At 44.8% G+C, this 24,459-nt stretch overlaps 1 protein-coding gene across 2 annotated transcripts in view; it reads left to right on the forward strand.

Moving 5' to 3' along the window:
* Positions 1 to 318: 318 nt before the first annotated feature.
* FLNA (filamin A) overlaps positions 319 to 24,459 on the forward strand; it is a 118,103-nt gene continuing 93,962 nt past the window's right edge. Inside the window, exon 1 of one of the 2 annotated variants that reach the window (XM_044268710.1) lies at positions 319 to 479. The gene's annotated coding sequence lies outside the window, so the exon portion shown is untranslated. The remainder of the gene's footprint in view (positions 480 to 24,459) is intronic. The other variant, XM_044268705.1, reaches the window with a different exon arrangement.

The following is a 24,459-nucleotide window of genomic DNA, read 5'->3' on the forward strand; positions in this document are numbered from 1 at the left end:
GGATGAAGATCTCCTGCCCCTTGTCTCTGGGTACATATCATGCAGCTGTTAGGTGGGGGGAAGCCACTTCCCAAATGCAATCACAACCTCCTGCCAAATTCTATATGCCCACCACTCCTGAAGGGGTTAAATTCCTTGGGAGCAGGCATCCCCTTTTTTGCCTTGAGGCTGTGCAGAAATTCAGGCTTCTGAGAAAATGAAGGCTGACCTCATCCCAAAGCTCGGGGGAGGCGGGGTTCTCTACTAAACTGCAGGCTGCCATAAACTCCCCCCCTCTTCTTCACTTTGCTATTTTACCAATTAAGGCTTTCTCAATCTCTGAGGGAGAGAGAGAGAGGAGACATCAAGGGGGTGTAATTCAATTGACAGGGCAACTGGGAGGCATTATCCCCTGTACTGAGAGGAGCACACAGGGAAGCGCAGCCCAGCAGCAGCTCTGCTCCAACCTTGCTCTAGTTTGGAAAGTTGCAGAAGGAAAGGTAAGATCATTGTCCAGGACTCTTCCTCTGTGCCAAGGTCCTGGGTTGGCATTTCTTATACCCGTTCTAAGCATGGACAGGTATGGACTTTCCTGGATGTGAACAGCTGCCCTGAGCTGTCATACTCTAGGAATGGATGGTAACAGCTCCATACTGTCCCAGCACCTGATCCCTGGCAGATAGGTAATGGAGGGTGGTTTTACTATTCTCTTTTTTTTTTCCCTGCTGTTCTTGCTGTGCAAGAATCAAACCTGGGTTAAGGCAAAGCAGTTTTATCAGAAGGGTAGGACCTAAAATGACCATCTGTAAGGACAATGTGTGTCAGGGATTGAAATGATTGTCTGCAAGACCTGCAAAAGTGCATCATCCCATCATGGTGATGGCTGGGAACTAAATGATGTATTTAGACACCCTAGCTTTTGTAAGCCCACCTAAATGGTGGAAAATTAGCAGAATGGACCCTAATTGGACCTATAGCATCCATAACTGGAAATCCAGGGAGACCTGTACTTTGTACTTCAGGCTGGCTTTCTTTATACATTGTGTGTGGTGTCCGTAATTATACCCCCCAGAACTAGAGAATGGAAGAAGGACTAGCATGCACATATAGAGAGACTATAACAGACCAGCGTCTTGTGGTGCCTCCCTTAACCCATAACATCCTGGAGATGACAGTGCCGCAAACCTAACCTTTGAAACAGAGGTGCACCTAGCCGTTCTGCTGCCTAAAGCGAAAACTGATACAGCGCCTCCCTCCCCAATGCCAATTTGTAACCTAGACCCTTTCCTTCAGCCCATGGCCCTTCGGCTGCCCCCCCCCCCTCCTTTGCCTCACCTGGCCTCATTGGTGCTGCACCCCTGCTTTAAAAGGTTTCCTGTGGCTACCATAGATAGCCAGAACTGTAAGTAACTTCCAGATGTTGAGAAATGTATGTGGAGCAGAGGCATGCAGGGACTTGTAGTTCCCCATTCATGCAGGATTCTCTTTTGGTCGGGTGTGGCATTGCCTGTTTGATCACAGGCCATCTGTTGTCACGTACGGTATATTTCGCCATACCGAAGAAATGGATTGCCTTTGATGACTTTATTGACAGAAGGTTCTCCATGGAAATTATTGGGGTGGTTAGGTTACGTTTTTTCACATTTCATTTTTCTGTGGAATTGGGACTCAAATTGCTCCTGTTAGTAGACGAGGTGGGGAGTGGCAAACATGTTGCACCTTAAGGTAGGTTCACACTGAGTTTTTTGTGGGAGGATTTGAGGCAGATTTCCCTACAGTTTTTTCAGGCAAAGCCATAATTGGATTCGAGAGGAATGGGAAATATAAAGGAAGGACGTATATGTCTTCTTCATACTGGATCCACTTCTGGTTTAGGTGAAAAACCTTGTCCCAAAAACTTAGTGTGAACCAATGGTTCTGTTTTTGTAAAGAGTCCACCTATCGAAATCATTGAGAAACATTCATTCCCCCTCTATCTATATAGCCCCAGCATATTCTAAAGCTGTGTACACACCCTAGTGCCACTATCATGGGAGAGTAGAGTAACATACCGGTATGTTTTCGGAGTGTAAGCGATCATACAAAACTCCATGCAGATGTTGTCCCAAATGGATTCAAACTCCAGCGCTAACCACCGACCAGTACCTTCACTCCTCTCTATGTACAGCTCAGGCATTGAAGATGACAGCCATACATTTCTATTAACATTCCAATGTCATCATCGTCAACTGAATCCGAAAGACTTCCATATGTTACAGTATAAGGTGCAGCTCCAGGACTGCAAGCTAAAATAAACCCTGATAATCCTTACTGTCTCCATTCACCTTTAACTCAACCACTTGAAAAACCTGTCCAGTAGAGATAGACTTGCAGACCCTGGACTCTTCCTAAATGTCTCATTGATTTGGGAATTTTTGAAGACTGATCCCTTTGCAAAGCATTTAACCCACTCTGTGCCAGGGCGCCGAAGGATCCTATAGTTCACGAACAGCTAATGTTCAAGGGTTTTCTTGCAGGGGAAGAGAGAGAAAAAAAGAAAACGAAGCATGACTCACTTATCTTACAGGAAGCGCATGTAAAAGGCAATGTTTATTCTAATGGGTAATTGTGTAACCCAAGTGTTCAGTATAACTTTAAGGATGACATCATGAGCAAAGGACTCTGTGAGGTTTAGCTGCTGGATGGATCTTCTTTAAAAATGAAATTCGTATCTTAATTTAGGCTTTCTTAATATTTATCTCCACATAGTACAATAATGTACTCATTGGTTACTCTCTGTACGTAATTATAGTATATTTGTTCATTTCTGGCTTGGAGTGTAAGGACAAGCATATTGATCAAACATTTATAATGTATTTTTTTTAAAGTGACTCTCCAGCGCCCTGACCAGACAGTCATCCTGGACCCTCGCAGCATTAGTACAGTCTCAGACTATCGCTTGCACGCTGCCACTGGGGAGCAATAGCCTGAAAGCCATGGTGACCAGGTGTGCACCACCAATGAGGCTAGGTGAGGCGATCGCCTCAGGCAGCACCAGGTAGGGGCAGCGGAAGGGCCATGGGCAATGAGCGCTTTCATTGTGGCAAAGGGGTTAGGGTAAGAAATTGGCATTGGGGGGCGGGGCCCCATTTCAGTTTGGCTAGGTGCACCACTGATGGTGACAAGCATTCTTTGACCGCCGCAATGATTACTCTAGCATCTTTTAGCCACTAGCTCTATCCTTGGGTTAAGCATGCCCATTGTTTACAAGAATAAATAATCCCTCCTTAAAGGGGATTTTTTAGAGGAGGCACTAGAAACCTTACTCACCTTTTAAATGTCCTGCTGGTCCAGCACAGCCGCTCCGAACCACTGCTGGGTCTGCAGCGATCACTTGATGTTCATTATTCACATGACCGCTGCAGCCAGTCAATGGCCTCAGCAGTGCATGAACACATGTGATCCTTTAATGTTTGCTGAGGACGGACTCTACCTGGTGCAATGTAAGAGAGATGTGTCGATCCAATCATAAAGCTTTCCCTGCTGCTCCACCCTCCCCCTCTCTGATGCTGTTTGACTGAAGAACTGCAGCTGCATCTCCCCCCTCCTTACTGTCCTACCCTAGATGAATTTTTGGTAATTCAGGAAATTTCTAAACAAGGTAACTACAAGAGTATACATCCCCCATTTAATACAACTAATTGGTTTAAAGCAGCACTAAGCTTTCAACAAACTTTGCATTAATCAGTAGTACAGTGTATGTACATGAAGAATAACACTATTTCTGGCCATTATATGACTTGTATCTGGCATTATAGGGAATTTTCCCCTGTGCTTGCTGAATATCTAGTTTGCAGTTCTCTCAGACATGGTAGGTGGAGACTAGGTGCTATCCACTGCACAAACAGAAAGTAGAGGGACATTTCCATCCTAACTGTCTCGCAGTCACTCAGAAGAAGCACCAGGATAATGGAGGACATTACAAAGAAATACTGAATTTTGTGAACGAAGCACTTGCAATGAGATATAACCTTGCTATGTAGTTGTGCAGTCCTGCTTCTCTGTGTGTCTCCTCAGTTCCTCCTCACTCCTTCCCCTCCCTTCTCCATAGACTTGCATTGACATGTGTAATGTGAGCTTTTTACAGAGATGATCCCGTCCAGGACGCGAAAGGGGCATTTTTCAAAGTGAAAATCAAGTGGCAGCTAATAACAGGAGAACTAGACATTTCTCACCGATAAAACCTATTACAGAGTTTCTTGTGGTCGCTTGTACTATTGATTAATGCAAAGTTTTTTGAAAAGTTAATGACCACTTAAGTGATGCACTCTGTGCATTAGTCATGCCTAAAGTGTTTTTGATATGAACAAGTGAACATCTGCCACCATTTGCTTCCAGTATTGTAGCAGAGGAGAATCTTGCAATATCCCATGGCACAGCCAACATTTCACACACTTTCTCCCTTTGGCAAGTTGCATGGCTGATGCTCAAAGTGCATTGCTTATGCCAGAGATTTGTACTGTACAGAACATAGTTGGGGCACCTGATGTATGTGAAGGGTAACACCGCTGAAACATTTACTGCTAAATATTTCCCACCAGCACAAAGCACCAGAGGTTATTTTCTTTTGCTCACTCAACTTGAGTATCTTCGTTTAGGGAGCAGATACCATTTAAAGGGGTTATCCCATCTTAGAAAATGGGGGCAAATCGCTAGGATATGCCCCCATTGTCTGATAGGTGCGGGTCCCACCTCTGGGGCCCGCACCCACAAGGAGAACGGAGCCGGGGAGAGTTGTGGCTGGAGGACCCTGGGTTTACCGGTGTCCGTCCACCACCAGGCGCAGCTCCCCGCCTCTCCCATTGAAGTGAATGGGAGCGCACCACGCATGCGCGGCCACCGCTCCCATTCATTTCTATGGGGCCGACGTAAATAGCCAAGCCAGCTAGAAATGAATGGAGGGCGGCTGCGCATGCGCAGTGCGCCCTCCTCAAGTTTCTCCGCTCTGTTCTCCTTGTAGGTGCGGGTCCTCGCACCTTTCAGACAATGGGGGCATATCCTAGCGATATGCCCCCAGTGTCTAAGATGGGATAACCCCTTTAATATTTATCTCAGTCAGTGATGTGTGGTACCTTTTTTTTTGCATTAATACACATGCACTTTTCACTGAGTTAAAAAAAAAACTTTTGATATGTCATAGAGACTTTTTAAACGTTTTGATCAGTGGGGGCTAAGCGCTGGGATGCCCACTGATCGCTAGAATGAGGGGAGAGAAGTGCTCACATATATATCATGCTATCTCTCAATAGAAAGTCTATGTGCCCGTCTGCAGTAGCGCAATATGTAAACAATTGTCTCTCCTTGTTCTAGTGATTGTGGGGGTCTCAACGCTCAGACTCAGACCAATTCAAACTTTTGATATGTTTCTATGACATATCAAATATTTTATGAAAACTCTGTGACCCTTTAAGCCACAGAAAACCATCTGAACTAACAAATTCTATGGAGAATTGGAGCTGGTCGAATTCATATCCAGTTGCCCTATTCTTCTTCAACCTCTGAGGTGCCCACCAGTAAAGCTTCCTGTATTTAAATAAGCATTAACTTTCAAGCTTTAAATAGCTGGATACCCGGCTGCAGTGAGAACATTTCAGCAGGCTTGTTCCCTTTTGAGTTTCCTCCCCCAAATTCCATGTTTTGGCTGCACCCTGCCCTGACCTCTTCTGGGTTCTGTCAGCGTGATGAGGTCATCATTTTCCTGAAGGAAATGCTGTGGTGCTGTAATAATATTCGGCAAATAAGTGGAGGTCTGCGTATCAGGCACAACATGGGATGTTTAGGAGGGAGATATGTTTTATCAGGGTGATAAATAAGTCACTCAGAATTACTATTGTTGCAACATTAGTCAAGCTTATATGAAGGAATCAAACTGCATGGTGACTGCAAAAGTGTCCCCATTGTAAACTGTTGAGAATGGAAGGACAGACAAGGAGCTATTAAAAAATTCCATCTCTCACTTCTCCAATTAAATTTTAAAAATGAAAGAAATAACCTGATGGCTTGAAAGCTGCCATTCTGAAGGACACATCCATATCCATGAAAGTAGAGTCTGCCATTATACTAGTGGTAAAATCCTTAAAAGGTTTCTCTCTGTCGTGGTAGGCCACACACTATAGGGTAAATGTCCTGGTAGGCTTCACAATGTCCTGTTCGGCAGCACACTATGGTGTAAATGTCCTGATAGGCCACACGCTATAGTTTAAAGGTCCCCGTAGACCGCACACTATGGTGTAAATAGTCTGGTAGGCAACACACTATGGTATAAATAGTCTGGTAGGCAACACACTATGGTGTAAATAGTCTGGTAGGCAACACACTATGGTGTAAATGTCCTATTAGGCTGCACACTATGGTGTAAATGTCCTAGTAGGCCACACACTATAGTATAAAGGTCCTGGTAGACCACATGCTATAGTATAAATGTCCCAGTAGGCCACACGCTATAGTGTAAATTTCCTGGTAGGCTGCACACTATAGTGTAAATGTCCTGATAGGCCATACGCTATAGTATAAATGTCCTGGTAGGCCACACGCTATAGTGTAAATTTCCCGGTAGACAGCACACTATGGGGTAACTGTCCCGGTAGGCTGCACACTATAGTGTAAATGTCCTGATAGGCCACACGCTATAGTATAAATGTCCCAGTAGGCAACACACTATGGTGTAAATGTCCAATTAGGCTGCACACTATGGTGTAAATGTCCTGGTAGGCCACACACTATAGTTTAAAGGTCCCGGTAGACCGCACACTATGCTGTAAATTTCCCGGTAGGCCGCACACTATGGTGTAAATGTCCTAGTAGGCCACACACTATAGTATAAAGGTCCTGATAGGCCATACGCTATAGTATAAATGTCCTGGTAGGCCACACGCTATAGTGTAAATTTCCCGGAAGACAGCACACTATGGGGTAACTGTCCCGGTAGGCTGCACACTATAGTGTAAATGTCCTGATAGGCCACACGCTATAGTATAAATGTCCTATTAGGCAGCACACTATGGTGTAAATGTCCTAATAGGCCACACACTATAGTTTAAAGGTCCCGGTAGACCGCACACTATGCTGTAAATTTTCCGGTAGGCCACACACTATAGTGTAAATGTCCTAGTAGGCTGCACACTAATCGTTCTTTGGTGATCAGTTAAAAAAAAAGAGCGGTTGACAGGTCTGATCTGTGTACACATTGTGATATTGTCAGTTGTTTAGCTCCGTTCTCAAAAATGTCCTGCCCACAATACGACCGTGTCCATAGCGATACCAAACCTGGGGAAAAGTGCATCAGTGTGCAGAAAAAATATTCTGCCATTTCTCCACGTATATGTATTGATTGACATGTAAAGAATTTTTTATTCTTATACAAACTATAAGTGAAATATTTATTTAAAAAAAACAAAACAGGAATGCGCCCATTCAGCCCAAAAGCGCAACACTCATGAGAAATTCAATCCAAGTGCACATCTATAAAAGCAGTCGTCCCCATCCATTGGGTCACCATAGGATCCATGAGCATGACCATATACGCTGACCAAAATAGGACATGTACATGGACAATATTGTAGTGATATCCAAACACACACACACCCAAAAATTTTCAAAGCTCACACTGAAATCTGCAAATATTCACAATTTCATGATTTATTGTTCCTCAACAGTTAATGTCTCCCCCTACATTTCTGAATATTGGATGGTGGGGCGTTTGACCACTGGGACCCCTGCAATCCCTCTTTGAATGGAGCTCTAGTGTGCTTGTCGGTCCACTGCTCCATTCACTTCTATCGGGGTAATGTAGATGGCGGTCTGTTAATCCCATAGAAATAAATTGGGCAACAGACCAATATGCACACTACCACTCCATTCACAGATGGGACTCAGGAACCCCTCGTTCTTTGGATGATCCAACAGGATAGGTGAGATTTTTTGTGAGATAATCCCTTTAATATTGAATGTGGTTGACAAGGTACCCAAGGTCAGGGAGCACTGCCGTAGATTCAGAGATTTAAAGGGGCTGTCTCAACCCCAGTGTGGCTTCTGAAACCCGGAGCAAAGACGCAGCTAGCCATACAGTCATATAATATTTATTATTACATGGCAGCCATTCAGATGAATGGCTGACCATATTATACCTGAATATGGGGGACCTGCCAGGGACAGAGCTTCTCTTCGCTAGCTCGTCTCCTTTCTGGTTGGTACAGGAAGGGGGGAACGCTCCCTCGATAATCTTCACGTACCCAAATAGGGCATATGGAAAGGGACTGTCATCACGAAAACATCCCCTTCGAAACTCTGGTTGAATGTTATAGTTTGTTTTTTAATTCGTATTATTTATATTATACTAAAATATGCTACAGCACAGTTCAAAGAAAATATCCACTGACTTCAGACCCCGTCATCAGCATGGCTCACAATCCAAATTTTCATATCTCATGCACACACCAGTTTTAGAGGAAGTCCATTTTTAACCCATCAGTATATGGGAGGAAACCTGCAGAAGATACTGTTATTTTCATGTGCAGTATGAGTACTCCAGGGGTCAGCGACCTTCAGCATGCCAACTGTTGTGAAACTACTACAACTCACACCATGCACACTTGCTCAGCAGTTCTTATAACTCCTGTAGAAGCGAATGAAGCATTCTGGGAGTTGTAGTATCAGAACAGCTGGAGTGCCAGAGGTTGCTCATACCTGGAGTACTCCATTCCTCAGGGTACTCCAATCATATGCTAATATTCATTTCATTCTTATGAAATGGTCCCTAAAAAGCTTTACCTGAGATAGGTAGGTTAGGCTACTTTCACATCTGCTTTTTTGCTGGATCTGTCATGGGTTCAGCAAAAATGCATCTCGTATATAGAACAACCATCTGCATCCATTCAGAACAGATCCGGTTGTATTATATCCCAAATGAACAAGATGTGTCTGAAAAAAGGATCCGCCACATTGTGTTTCATGACGGTTGCAGCGCTTTTGTGTGCATCATGGGAACGCAATGAAACGGAACTGAATACATTCTGGTGCACTCCATTTTGTTCAGTTCAGTTTTGTCCCCATTGACAATAAATGGGGACAAAACTGAAGCGTTTTCTTCCGCTATTGAGATGCTATGACGGATATCAGTAGAGAAAAGGGAAAGTAGCTTTAGATTGCGAGCATCACTGGGAAAAATTACCCATGGGATTGCACTCTTAACCAGCACACAGTGTATTACACACCAGTATGGAATATGTTGGTGCTATGTAAATAAAAATTCTAATGTTTATTCCTCCTTAACAGTAGTCAGCAGTTTTTGGCTACTTTCACACCTGCGTTCAGGTGTCCGCTCGTGAGCTCCGTTTGAAGGAGCTCACGAGCGGCCCTGAACGCAGCCGTCTGGCCCTAATGCATTCTCAGTGGAGGCGGATCCACTGAGAATGCATCTGCCTGCCAGCGCTCAGCCTCCGCTCCGCTCAGTGAGCGGACACCTGAACGCTGCAAGCAGCGTTCGGGTGTCCGCCTGGCCGTGCGGAGGCGAGCGGATCCGTTCCGACTTACAATGTAAGTCAATGGGGACGGATCCGCTTGAAGATGACACCATATGGCTCAATCTTCAAGCGGATCCGTCCCCCATTGACTTTCAATGTAAAGTCTGAACGGATCCGCTCAGGCTACTTTCACACTTAGAAAAATTTTCTAAGTTCTAATGCAGACGGATCCGTTCTGAACGGAGCCACCGTCTGCATTAATATGAGCGGATCCGTTCAGAACGGATCCGATCGAACGCTAGTGTGAAAGTAGCCTTTGACGTTTCCTTTATTGTAACCTGTTTCTGTGCTGATGATAGATATTAGGGGAAATTTACTACACTAACTGTGCCAGAATTTAAGCTTAATTTGCACCAAAAAAACTTGTGTACATGCTTTGCGCTGCATTTGTTGCATGTTTTAGACACTTTTTGTGTGCCTTTTTCATCAAGGGGCTTGGCTTAAGGAGTAAGGGGTATGGTTTAATATGCATTAACATAAGCCATTTAATAGGTGGCTTAAAGTTGGGAAAAACTGTCCAATGATGCACCAAATTTATCATCCAGCCACTTTGATAAATTTGGAGCATCTAGGTTTAAGTTCACACTGTTTAAATATTAGATCTATTAGTAAATCTTCCCTATTATTTAAGGGGAAATTAGTAGTTTGTTTATTGAATAATTGGAAGCAATGATTATTAGAGAAACGGTAAAATATATTGATATTACTGTCCTAACATCTCCAGAAAACAATGAAGGTCTGGCACGTGATGACCAGAAGGCTAGTGTCATTATAGCAGTGATACCTGCAGGAGTGAGGAATTGGTGTAGACATCTAAAAACATCAGACACCAAGTAAAAAATATATTTAAAAAATTAGGTGAAAACTGAGTTCTCTTTATGGTTCCCACCAGACACAGGATTACAGTCCGTGTTACAGGGGCTTTTCCATAGTTAAGAAGGAAGTCATCACTCAATTTTACACAAAAATAAGTGCTGTGGTTTTGCCGATTTTTACAGTTGACTCACATTGGCAATAAAGAGCAAACTGTTCTGCTGGCTACAATGTTTGTGATTCTATTTCCTTTGGGAACCCACATATGATAGTAGTTATTGTATGTTAAAGGGGTTGCATGGGACTTGTAAAACATAGGTGCTTTCTTCCAGAAAGAGCGCCTCTGGGCATTGGAAGGCTGCAAGCTACACTGACGAGGATGCATTGCTGATTCACAGATTTTCAGAGTATTTCAAAGTATTTTCCACTGTCAGACCAAGAAGTGAATTTTAGGCACAAAATCCACGCTTTGAATACGGCTGATGAATCGGTTTTGCTCCGTCGGCCACACTCCTCAGCTAATTGGTCAGATTTGACTCCAGTACACCAAATAAAACTGCATCATAATCCCATTTTATGTATACAAGTTTATTGCATCATATATAGAAGTCATTTAGTTATAGGGGATAGGATCCCTGGTGGCATTGTCCTATGTCATCAGAGGTATGTGCAGAATTTGCTGGAGGCACAGGAGGTGCACATGCCTACTGCATATTTTTCCTGTTGTGATGTTGGCCATACAATAGGTGTATAAAACATATAAAAGACTAAAGGTGGATTTACATGGCCCGAATATCGGGTCGATTATCAGGTCCGAACATTCCTACGAACACTCATTCCCGATAATCGGCCTTTCCAAAGCTGAAAAGCGCTCGTTCATCATATGAAGTGATCGGAGGTACGGACACCTCAATCATTGATCCCGGGCAGCAGATTGCGCTGTGCCAACCAGCAGTCTGCTGCCCAGGAGTAATAATTATGTATGGGGACGAGTGATAACATTAGTGATCGCTCATCCTCATACTGTGGAGTTGATGAGCTTCACTTAACGAGCAACAGACTGTCAGGAAGGAATGCTTCTATTACGACAATCCGGCCCCTCCTTGGTGCGTCTCGGTGCAGCTTAAAGGCAGGTTTCAGACTGCCCGATTGAGGGGCAGATTCCTACAAACCCATCTAAACATGCCGCAGATCACCCGATAAACAAGCGAAACATTCATTTATCGAGTAAAACTATTCATGTGGACACCTGAGGGCTCATGCACACGACCGTATGTATTTTGCGGTCCGCAAAAAATATGGATGACGTCCGTGTGCATTCAGTATTTTGCAGAACGGAACAGCTGGCCCCTAATAGAACAGTCCTATCCTTGTCCTTAATGCGGACAATAATAGGACATGTTCTTTTTTCTTTGCGGAACGGAAATACGGAAACGGAATGCACACGGAGTAACTTCCGTTTTGTTTGCGGACCCATTGAAATGAATGTTTCTGAGTACTGTCCGGAAATAAGACGGAACGGACACAGAAAGAGAATACGTTAGTGTGCACGAGTCCTCATACTGTGGAGGTGATCGCTGCATGTAAATGCAATGCTTCACCTCCATTAACGAGCAGGCAATAGTCGGGTAGGCACACTTTCTTCCTGACAATTGTGCATGTAAATGCAATAAATCCTAACTTATCAGCAGTCGTTCTTCAGGTTCACATTCCAGAGCTCACGGCTTTAGTTTAGCATTTTTGATCCATGATGTCATTTAGTAACAGTATTTGTAATGTACAGTTTACTAAGCGCACTGCATGCCACATCTAATCCCTTACTGTCTTCATACATGGAGCTCATACATGACCTGTCATTACAGTGCAGTGCCTTAGGTTATGCAGCTTTGCTAGAAAACAACAGGCTGCATTGTATTCATGCAGTTATCTCAGAGCTGGCATTGTAGAGTTAAAAGGTTCTACCCCACAGGTACAGTAGTAACTGGGGAGTGGTGGTAGTGCAGAACATTTGCAGGAGACCAAGACCTTTTATTCCTTGGTGTGTTCTCCAGCATCTGCAAGTCCTGCAGGTATTGTTAGATTTTTTACATAAAACCTGTACCCCCTTGCTATACTAAAGGGAAGCACTCGTCACCCTTCACTGACCGCTCATGCAGCGTCAAATTGGTACAATACATTTTTTTTTTTTTTTTTTTTTTTTTTATGGAATTGGTCAGCAGTTTTATACCATGCAAAACTGCTGACAGCACCAGGCAATGACTGAAGATGGCAGCACAAAGATATCTTTTGTGGAGTTTTTAGTATAACCCTAGTTTCACACTAGCGTTACAGAGATCCTGCAGGCTGTTCTGGCAGTGAAAAGCCTGCCAAAGCGCTCTGGATTCGGCATTGCCAGACGTTACGTGAATGCCCGCCAGTCCCATTAACTATAATGGGGACTGGCAGAGATCTGACCGCAACCCGGCAAATATGCCTAAGAATCGGCCAGACAAAAAACACTGCACTTTGTGTAAAGTTAGTGTGAAACTAGCCTAAGGAGTAGAGTGAATATGAAGTTTTATTCTGCCAAATTCTACTTCTGCAAGTGCCCAGGAGTCTGAGTTTGCTGTAATCTCTGCATTGAGCTGCTTCACAGATCCTAAAATCTGTTGCAGACTATTTTTTCGGCATTGTGTGGAGGAGATTTCGTAAAATCGGATCCATTTTGCTGCTTGTGCAACACTCTGCCCTGTGTAATATGGCCTGGAAAATCTGCAGGCATTTTACATTAACAGCAAAGTGGATTAGATTTTACGAAATGTCATCCGCATTGTAAATGGACCTGTGATGAGGATTTTAAAGAGGAGCTCTCCCCTCTCCTGACATGTCTGTTTACTAACTACTTGCATTCCTCATGTAATAACAATTCTGGAGCATCTATTCTTATAACTCTATATTGGGGGGGGGGGGGGGGGTTGCCGCACAGTCTGACACTGGCAGCACTGAATGGATAGTGTCAGACTGTGCAGGGACACGCCCCTAACTGGTAGCACCCAGCTGGACCTTCATTGCAAACTACTAGCAATTATTTTACAACTCCTAGCAGGAATAATAAAGGAATGGTACATCATTGGGTCAGAAGAATAAATGCTCCAATGTTGTTATTACATGGGGATTGCATGTAGTTACTAAAACAGACATGTCAGGAGAGGTGATGGCTCCTCTTTAAAGGGGTTGGTTCATCTCAAACAATTGGGGCTCATCGTTAGGATATGCTCCTATTGTCTTATAGGTGCGAGTCCCACCGCTGGGACCCGCACCTATATCGGGAACGGAGCTCCGCACATTGGTGGCTGGAGGACTCCGGTCCGGCCACCACCAAACGCTCCCCCATAGAAGTGAATGGGAGTGCATCGTGCATGACCGGCCACCGCTCCTATTCACTTCTATGGGCCTGACGGCAATAGCCGACCCACCACTCGGCTATTTTCGATGGCCCCATAGAAAATAAACGGGGAGCGGCTGAGCATGAGCAGTGCGCCCTCCACCACTTTTTGGGGCTCCGTTCTCGATATAGGTGCAGGACCTGCGCCTATCAGACAATGGGGGCATATCCTAGCAGCGATATGCCCCCATTGTCTGAGATGAGACAACCCCTTTAAGCCTACAGCATGTCAATTAATGCAGCGGATTTCACCTTTTGCAATACATAGAGTGAAGTCTGCATAAAGTTTGTATGTTTCTACATTGGCTATAGACCACTAGCGGTTAGAATAATCTGTCACGCTAAAAAGAACTCATGCAGAGATTTATGGAATTCATTTGCAGTTTGCATGATTTTAATTGCTTTCGCCATGAAGTTGTTCTTTTCGTGGCATCTTCATCAAGTTCTCTTATGCACGGAATTTCGCTTCACTTTTTCGGTGCGACTGTGCACGGTCTCCTGCAGAGATGTATGTCATTCCCGCCTGTTCTCTATTAGCCAGCTCCCTTGTGGCTTGAAGTAAATGTCTTCCATCTCTACCTAAGCCGTAATAGATAACAACCACATTTCATTCCAAGCGCCTAAGAAAAGTCTGGAGAGCACAAATGAATATCATTGTCTGTAGGACAATGATGAGCTTCACTATTCTGTCACTCTGCCCAGTGTCTTGCTTGCAGAGATGAAGAACAAGCAGACGCTCGCTAAACAATCCTCTGACTCATATCATTCCCTTGTCCAGGACATAAATGCTCTAAGCTCTGCGCTGCCGCCAAGTATAATGCTAAAGCTATGTGTGGAGGGGATCGACGCACAAAAGAGCAACGAAGCCTACTGATGACATACTAGACCACGGCCGACGCCGAGGCGCATTTCAAAGTAGGCACACATCCCACAGAAGTCTGCATCACGCTGAGGGCATGTTCTCATGGAATAAAATCCCAAATGTATTTAGGCAACAGAAAAACAAGGTCATACCCTGCATTTTATGCTGGAAATAATTGACGCTTATTATCATGGTCGATTTTTTTTTTCCCCCACCACACAACCAAAAATCTGCTTGTGAACAGGGTTGTGACATGGAATCGGTGCCTAAGGCCTGTATGTATTTTGCAGTGTGCCCTCCGCATTTTGCATAGGACACATTATTTTTGCTTTCCTCCTCCATTTGTACGTTCCTGAAAAAGATTGATAAAAGATTGAAGTCAATGGTTCCACGGAAAAAAAAAAAAATGTGGATGGCACTTGGACCGAGATTTGTGGACCTTAAAACGGATATGGTTGTGTGCTTGAGGCTTAGGGTACTTTCACACTAGCGTTAGTGTGATCCGGCAGGCAGTTCCGTCGTCGGAGTTTAAGAAATCTCTGTAAACACCCCCCCTAAGCCTTTTTTTTTTTTTGTTGCAAAGTTGTCTGTAGCCTTAAGAACGGAGCCTACGGAGCACAAGTGGTGGGAAAGCGGTTTTTAAAGATAATAAATACAAGAGATCTTTGCCTTGGAAGACTTCCACTATTCTGTGACTCTGCAAGTTCATCAAAAGCACCCCAGAGGTTTAAAGTGAAAATAAATGTTCCCTGCTCGTTGTTATTTCTTGAATAGTTGTCTTTTACAGGAATGTGCTCATCTATCATTGGACATACAACGTCCAGAAGAAGAAGAGCAGAGGAGTTAAGCGGACCATGGACAGTAGATATTTGCTGGTAGACCCCATCTGTCCTCTATTATCTATGGGGCTTGGCATACACATACCTGAAAATGTATATAGGGGGAAATACAAGCCAGGCTGGATTGATGTTTCTTGTCCCATCCTATTGTCCTCCTGGGAAATAAGCGGCTCCGGATCTGTCTGACTGCCACTCATAGCTCCACAATAGGCACAAACAGTTTGCATAATCCAGGGACTAGTAGCTGGAAAATTTGATGAACATTTATTTAGGGCGAGTTCACATCAATGTTATTTTTCCGTTCTTCTAAACAGTCAGAAGAACAGAGAAATAGAGAAAAAACAGATCCCGTGCTTCAGTTATACATATTTGGCATCCATTTGAGACATTTCTATTAGAGATCAGTTATTTTTGACAAAAACCACTGCACAGTGGACGGAGCTACAACGAAACAGCTGATCTGCTGGGGTGTGGGTTCCCCGCCTATTTTGGTGGCCTATCCTGTGGCTAGACCATCAATATAGAAATCCCATAAAACCCCTTTAATGGTCAAGGCTTGAAATTTGGTGATGACGTTTCCACTGCCCCTGCAATGCGGCCACATATGAAGATGGGACCAACACAGACGTCTTCAGCTGCCAAGCACACATGTAACGGGTCAGCCAGCTCCATAGGTACAAATCTGCTGACATGTGACCTTTAAACAACTTTGCATCTCGAGGAGCTAGGCCTCCAAGTTACCCTATGTGGGGAGAAGATGTTGTCCCATGGAGAGTGTCAAACTAACTATGAGAGACAGATAACAAGAGATTGATTAAAAGAGCAAGAAACAGATATTAGTTCCTAGCAGTCTCTGCCTGGGGGAGTACTGGGGACAACTTGTCACTGGGGATATAGAAGGGTCCTCCTGGGACATTATAGGACTTCCATGGTCCAGGGATGTGGGCAGTGAGGATTGCACAATCTATCTTAGAAGTGAGACATCTTCTATCCTGGTGCTGTGTAGGAACTTTTGAAGGTCCAGTGAGGATTGCAGAGTGAGCAGACGACCATCTTTCACAGCTTGAAGCTTCTATGTGATACCACAAGAGCAAAGCTTGTCTATTAGGGGTCTAAGATTTGGAAGTTGTGATACAGTGCACCTTGACAGGTCATGCAATATGTGGACATGGGCTCTTTGTTAGGTTGAGGCCTAACCTAGCTAGGTCTGTCTCACAAACTCCCAAACAAAATTACAATATACATGTTTAGAGGGAGGAGATGCCTGGTTTCGCTTAAGGCCTCATGCACACAACCATATGTTCAGTCCACATCCAATTCGCATTTTTTGCAGGATTGCAAGCACTCGTCCGGTATCCGTGTTTTGCAGGGTCCACGTTTAGAGGACCGCAAAACAGATACGGTGGTGGGCATGAGCACTTAGGCACTGTGCTGATATGAAGGCTTCAGGTGGAACTTGCTGACAGACCAAGGTCACAGAAAAGATGGCAGAGACAGTAGTACTATCACAAGCTCCTCATCTGTTACATAGTCCACCAGATCTCAAAGTTTTCTTCTTTTTGACACACCTTTTAGCCATGTTTGCATTAGGAAATGGCATTTTAATGACATCCTTAACCTATAATGTAGTAAATTGTAGGAGGAGGAAAAAGCAGGACATGAGCCAAACCTTGTCAATCCCAAAGGGACACTCAGCAGAAAGACTGCCAGGCAACAGCAACAAAAAGAGAATGCACTTCTGTGTTTTCACAATCTCTGCTTCCTGTTTTCCGTTGCTAGATGTCCCGTATCTTCCTAATGTTCTTTTACCCATTGATGGGCTCGGTTGGCAGTGAGTTGCACTTTAATGTTCATTATTTTTATCAACAAAGTTTCTGTTGTTTGATGTCCAAAGAAAATCCCCCTTAAAGGGAGTGTCACCAGGAGATTTACTGTTAGACCAGGCACGATGCCATGTAGAGCTAGCTGGACTGAATGTAATGATACCTTTCTATTAGGGTACTTTCACACTAGCGGCAGGACGGATCCGACAGGCTGTTCACCCTGTTGGAACCGTCCTGACGCTATTTCGCCGGACCGCCGCTCCGTCCCCATTGACTATAATGGGGGGCGGAGCTCCGGCGCAGCACGGCAGTGCGCGGCGAGAGGCCGTCGGACTAAAAAGTCAGACATGCAGTGCTTTTAGTCCGGCGGCCTTTTGCCGTTCTGCACTGGAGCTCCGCCCCCATCCCCATTATAGTCAATGGGGAAGGAGCGGCGGCACGCCGAAATAGCGGAAGGACGGATCCGACAGCGTGAACAGCCCGTCGGATCCGTCCTGCCATTAGTGTGAAAGTAGCCTTAGCGATCCGTTGCTTCATTCTGGAGAAAAAGCTCGTTTAATCCATATGCAAATGAGCGGTTAAGTGCACCAAGGGCGGGTTCAAGCCACTCTGTGCACTCTTGCTCCTCCTGCTTCCTCTGCCAGCCCCTCCATCTCCTGTATAGTCTTCTGGTTTGGCTCTGCAAGAAGAAGAGGGAGGGACTAGCAGAGGAAGCAGGAGGAGCAAGAGTGCACAGAGCCGCTTGGGCCTGCCCTTGGCAGTGCACTTAATGGCTCATTTGCATATGGACTCAATGTACTTTTTCTTCAGAATAAAGGAACGGATCGTCAAGTGAAAGGTATCATTACATTCAGCTGAGCTAGTCCTACAAGGGATTGTGCCTAGTGTACCAGTGAATTTCCTGATGACGCACTCCCTTTAACCACCTCCGGACCGCCTAACGCACATGTGCGTTCCGGAGGTGGCAGGGCTGCGCACAGTCACGCATATACGCGTCATCTCGCGATACGCGAGATTTCCTGTGAACGCGCGCACACAGGCGCGCGCGCTCACAGGAACTGAAGGTAAGCGAGTGGATCTCCAGCCTGCCAGCGGCGATCGCTCGCTGGCAGGCTGGAGATCCGAATTTTTTAACCCCTAACAGGTATATTAGACGCTGTTTTCATAACAGCGTCTAATATACCTCCTACCTGGTCCTCTGGTGGTCCCTTTTGTTTGGATCGACCACCAGAGGACTCAGGTAGGTCAGTACAGTCGCACCAAACACCACACTACACTACACCCCACCCCCCCGTCACTTATTAACCCCTTATAAACCCCTGATCACCCATGATCACCCCATATAAACTCCCTGATCACCCCCCTGTCATTGATCACCGCCCTGTCATTGATCACCCCCCTGTCAGGCTCCGTTCAGACGTCCGCATGATTTTTACGGATCCGATCCATGTATCCATGGATCCGTAAAAATCATGCGGACGTCTGAATGGAGCCTTACAGGGGGGTGATCAATGACAGGCGGGTGATCACCCATATACACTCCCTGATCACCCCCTGTCATTGATCACCCCCCTGTCACTGATCACCCCCCCTGTAAGGCTCCATTCAGACGTCCGCATGATTTTTACGGATCCGATCCATGTATCCATGGATCCGTAAAAATCATGCGGACGTCTGAATGGAGCCTTACAGGGGGGGTGATCAGTGACAGGGGGGTGATCACCCTGATTACCCTGATCACCCCCTGTCATTGATAACCCCCCTGTCAGGCTCCATTCAGACGTCCGCATGATTTTTACGGATCCGATCCATGTATCCATGGATCCGTAAAAATCATGCGGACGTCTGAATGGAGCCTTACAGGGGGGGTGATCAGTGACAGGGGGGTGATCACCCTGATCACCCCCTGTCATTGATAACCCCCCTGTCAGGCTCCATTCAGACGTCCGCATGATTTTTACGGATCCGATCCATGTATCCATGGATCCGTAAAAATCATGCGGACGTCTGAATGGAGCCTTACAGGGGGGGTGATCAGTGACAGGGGGGTGATCACCCTGATTACCCCCTGTCATTGATAACCCCCCTGTAAGGCTCCATTCAGACGTCCGCATGCGTTCTGTGGATCCGATCCATGTATCCATGGATCCGTAAAAAATCATGCGGATGTCTGAATGGAGCCTTACAGGGGGGGTGATCAGTGACAGGGGGGTGATCACCCTGATTACCCTGATCACCCGCCTGTCATTGATAACCCCCCTGTAAGGCTCCATTCAGACGTCCGCATGCGTTCTGTGGATCCGATCCATGTATCCATGGATCCGTAAAAAATCATGCGGATGTCTGAATGGAGCCTTACAGGGGGGGTGATCAGTGACAGGGGGGTGATCACCCTGATTACCCTGATCACCCGCCTGTCATTGATAACCCCCCTGTAAGGCTCCATTCAGACGTCCGCATGCGTTCTGTGGATCCGATCCATGTATCCATGGATCTGTAAAAAATCATGCGGATGTCTGAATGGAGCCTTACAGGGGGGGTGATCAGTGACAGGGGGGTGATCACCCTGATTACCCTGATCACCCCCTGTCATTGATAACCCCCCTGTAAGGCTCCATTCAGACGTCCGCATGCGTTCTGTGGATCCGATCCATGTATCCATGGATCCGTAAAAAATCATGCGGATGTCTGAATGGAGCCTTACAGGGGGGGTGATCAGTGACAGGGGGGTGATCACCCTGATTACCCTGATCACCCCCTGTCATTGATAACCCCCCTGTAAGGCTCCATTCAGACGTCCGCATGCGTTCTGTGGATCCGATACATGTATCCATGGATCCGTAAAAAATCATGCGGATGTCTGAATGGAGCCTTACAGGGGGGGTGATCAGTGACAGGGGGGTGATCACCCTGATTACCCTGATCACCCCCTGTCATTGATAACCCCCCTGTAAGGCTCCATTCAGACGTCCGCATGCGTTCTGTGGATCCGATCCATGTATCCATGGATCCGTAAAAAATCATGCGGGTGTCTGAATGGAGCCTTACAGGGGGGGTGATCAGTGACAGGGGGGTGATCACCCTGATTACCCTGATCACCCCCTGTCATTGATAACCCCCCTGTAAGGCTCCATTCAGATGTCCGCATGCGTTCTGTGGATCCGATACATGTATCCATGGATCCGTAAAAAATCATGCGGATGTCTGAATGGAGCCTTACAGGGGGGGTGATCAGTGACATGGGGGTGATCAGGGAGTCTATATGGGTGATCACCCCCCTGTCATTGATCACCCCCCTGTCATTGATCACTCCCCCCCCTGGTAAGGCTCCATTCAGCCATTTTTTTTGGCACAAGTCAGTGGAAATTTTTTGTCTGTTTTTGTTTTCGTTTTTTCTTACAAAGTCTCATATTCCACTAACTTGTGTCAAAAAATAAAATCTCACATGGACGCACCATACCCCTCACGGAATCCAAATGCGTAAACATTTTTAGACATTTATATTCCAGACTTCTTCTCACGCTTTAGGGCCCCTAAAAAGCCAGGGCAGTATAAGTACCCCACATGTGACCCCATTTCGGAAAGAAGACACCCCAAGGTATTCCGTGAGGGGCATATTGAGTCCATGAAAGATTGAAATTTTTGTCCTAAGTTAGCGGAAAGTGAGACTTTGTGAGAAAAAAAACAAAAAAAAATCAATATCCGCTAACTTATGCAAAAAAAAAAAAATTCTAGGAACTCGCCATGCCCCTCATTGAATACCTCGGGGTGTCTTCTTTCCAAAGTGGGGTCACATGTGGGGTATTTATACTGCCCTGGATTTTTAGGGGCCCTAAAGCATGAGAAGAAGTCTGGGATCCAAATGTCTAAAAATGCCCTCCTAAAAGGAATTTGGGCCCCTTTGCGCATCTAGGCTGCAAAAAAGTGTGACACATCTGGTATCGCCGTACTCAGGAGAAGTTGGGGAATGTGTTTTGGGGTGTCATTTTACATATACCCATGCTGGGTGAGAAAAATATCTTGGTCAAATGCCAACTTTGTATAAAAAAATGGGAAAAGTTGTCTTTTGCCAAGATATTTCTCTCACCCAGCATGGTTATATGTAAAATGACCCCCCAAAACACATTCCCCAACTTCTCCTGAGTACGGCGATACCAGATGTGTCACACTTTTTTGCAGCCAAGGTGGGCAAAGGGGCACCTTTCAGATTTTGCAGGCCATTTTTTACACATTTTGATTTCAAGGTACTTCTTACACATTTGGGCCCCTAAATTGCCAGGGCAGTATAACTATGCCACAAGTGACCCCATTTTGGAAAGAAGACACCCCAAGGTATTCCGTGGGGGGCACGGCGAGTTCCTAGAATTTTTTATTTTTTGTCACAATTTAGCGGAAAATGCTGATTTTTCTTTTTTTTTTCTTTTTTCCTTACAAAGTCTCATATTCCACTAACTTGCGACAAAAAATAAAAAATTCTAGGAACTCGCCATGCCCCTCACGGAATACCTTGGGGTGTCTTCTTTCCAAAATGGGGTCACTTGTGGGGTAGTTATACTGCCCTGGCAATTTAGGGGCCCAAATGTGTGAGAAGAACTTTGCAATCAAAATGTGTAAAAAATGCCCTGCAAAATCCGAAAGGTGCACTTTGGAATATGTGCCCCTTTGCCCACCTTGGCAGCAAAAAAGTGTGACACCTCTGGTATCGCCGTACTCAGGAGAAGTTGGGCAATGTGTTTTGGGGTGTCATTTTACATATACCCATGCTGGGTGAGAAAAATATCTTGGTCAAATGCCAACTTTGTATAAAAAAATTGGAAAAGTTGTCTTTTGCCAAGATATTTCTCTCACCCAGCATGGGTATATGTAAAATGACAGCCCAAAACACATTCCCCAACTTCTCCTGAGTACGGCGATACCAGATGTGTGACACTTTTTTGATGCCAAGGTGGGCAAAGGGGCACATATAACAAAGTGCACCTTTCGGATTTCACCGGTCATTTTTTACAGATTTTGATTGCAAAGTACTTCTCACACATTTGGGCCCCTAAATTGCCAGGGCAGTATAACTACGCCACAAGTGACCCCATTTTGGAAAGAAGACACCCCAAGGTATTCCGTGAGGGGCATGGCGAGTTCCTAGAATTTTTTATTTTTTGTCGCAAGTTAGTGGAATATGAGACTTTGTAAGGAAAAAAGAGAAAAAAAAAAAAATCATCATTTTCCGCTAACTTGTGACAAAAAATAAAAAATTCTAGGAACTCGCAGTGCCCCTCACGGAATACCTTGGGGTGTCTTCTTTCCAAAATGGGGTCACTTGTGGCGTAGTTATACTGCCCTGGCAATTTAGGGGCCCAAATGTGTGAGAAGAACTTTGCAATCAAAATGTGTAAAAAATGCCCTGCAAAATCCGAAAGGTGCACTTTGGAATATGTGCCCCTTTGCCCACCTTGGCAGCAAAAAAGTGTGACACATCTGGTATCGCCGTACTCAGGAGAAGTTGGGCAATGTGTTTTGGGGTGTCATTTTACATATACCCATGCTGGGTGAGAAAAATATCTTGGTCAAATGCCAACTTTGTATAAAAAAATGGGAAAAGTTGTCTTTTGCCAAGATATTTCTCTCACCCAGCATGGGTATATGTAAAATGACACCCCAAAACACATTCCCCAACTTCTCCTGAGTACGGCGATACCACATGTGTGACACTTTTTTGCTGCCAAGGTGGGCAAAGGGGCGCATATTCCAAAGTGCACCTTTCGGATTTCACCGGTCATTTCTTACACATTTTGATTGCAAAGTTCTTCTCACACATTTGGGCCCCTAAATTGCCAGGGCAGTATAACTACGCCACAAGTGACCCCATTTTGGAAAGAAGACACCCCAAGGTATTCCGTGAGGGGCACGGCGAGTTCCTAGAATTTTTTATTTTTTGTCGCAAGTTAGTGGAATATGAGACTTTGTAAGAAAAAAAATAAAAAATAAAATCATCATCATTTTCCGCTAACTTGTGACAAAAAATAAAAAGTTCTATGAACTCACTATGCCCATCAGCGAATACCTTAGGGTGTCTACTTTCCGAAATGGGGTCATTTGTGGGGTTTTTCTACTGTTTGGGCATTGTAGAACCTCAGGAAACATGACAGGTGCTCAGAAAATCAGAGCCGTTTCAAAAAGCGGAAATTCACATTTTTGTACCATAGTTTGTAAATGCTATAACTTTTACCCAAACCATTTTTTTTTTGCCCAAACATTTTTTTTTTATCAAAGACATGTAGAACTATAAATTTAGCGAAAAATTTATATATGGATGTCGTTTTTTTTTGCAAAATTTCACAGCTGAAAGTGAAAAATGTCATTTTTTTGCAAAAAAAATCGTTACATTTTGATTAATAACAAAAAAAGTAAAAATGTCAGCAGCAATAAAATACCACCAAATGAAAGCTCCATTAGTGAGAAGAAAAGGAGGTAAAATTCATTTGGGTGGTAAGTTGCATGACCGAGCGATAAACGGTGAAAGTAGTGTAGTGCCGAAGTGTAAAAAGTGGCCTGGTCATGAAGGGGGTTTCACCTAGCGGGGCTGAAGTGGTTAAACCAGGGATGCCCAACCTGTGGCCCTCCAGCTGTTTCAAAACTACAACTCCCAACATGCTTATCTGTAGGCTGTCCAAGCATGCTGGGAGTTGTAGTTTTGCAACAGCTGGAGGGCCGCAGGTTGGGAAATCCCTGCTTTAAACCATTAAAAATCATATGTGAATACATTCATACTTATTTCTTAGGTGACCACCAATATGTCCTCCATCACTTCCATTTGGGTGGCCATGCAGCTTTCCTAGAATCCAGGTCCGTATGTGTAACCATTCATTTCAAGGGGTCCGCAAAAAAACCTGAAATGAATCCGTGTGCATTCTGTTTCCGTATGTCCGCAAGCCCGTTCTGCAAAAAAATAGAACATGTCCTATTCTTGTCCGTTTTGAAGACAAGGACAGGCATTGTTACAATGGATCCGCAAAATAAACTGATCCAGCACGGATGTCACACTGATTTTTTTTATCTGTTTTTTTTTTTTTGCAGATCCGTGTTTTTACTGTCGCGTGCCCTAAGTGTATGTATTTTGCAGTCGGCAAAACACGGATCTGCAAAAAAAAAAGGATGACAGCCG

The sequence above is a fragment of the Bufo gargarizans genome, chromosome 9 (assembly GCF_014858855.1).
Source record: "Bufo gargarizans isolate SCDJY-AF-19 chromosome 9, ASM1485885v1, whole genome shotgun sequence".
Lineage (NCBI taxonomy): Eukaryota > Metazoa > Chordata > Amphibia > Anura > Bufonidae > Bufo > Bufo gargarizans.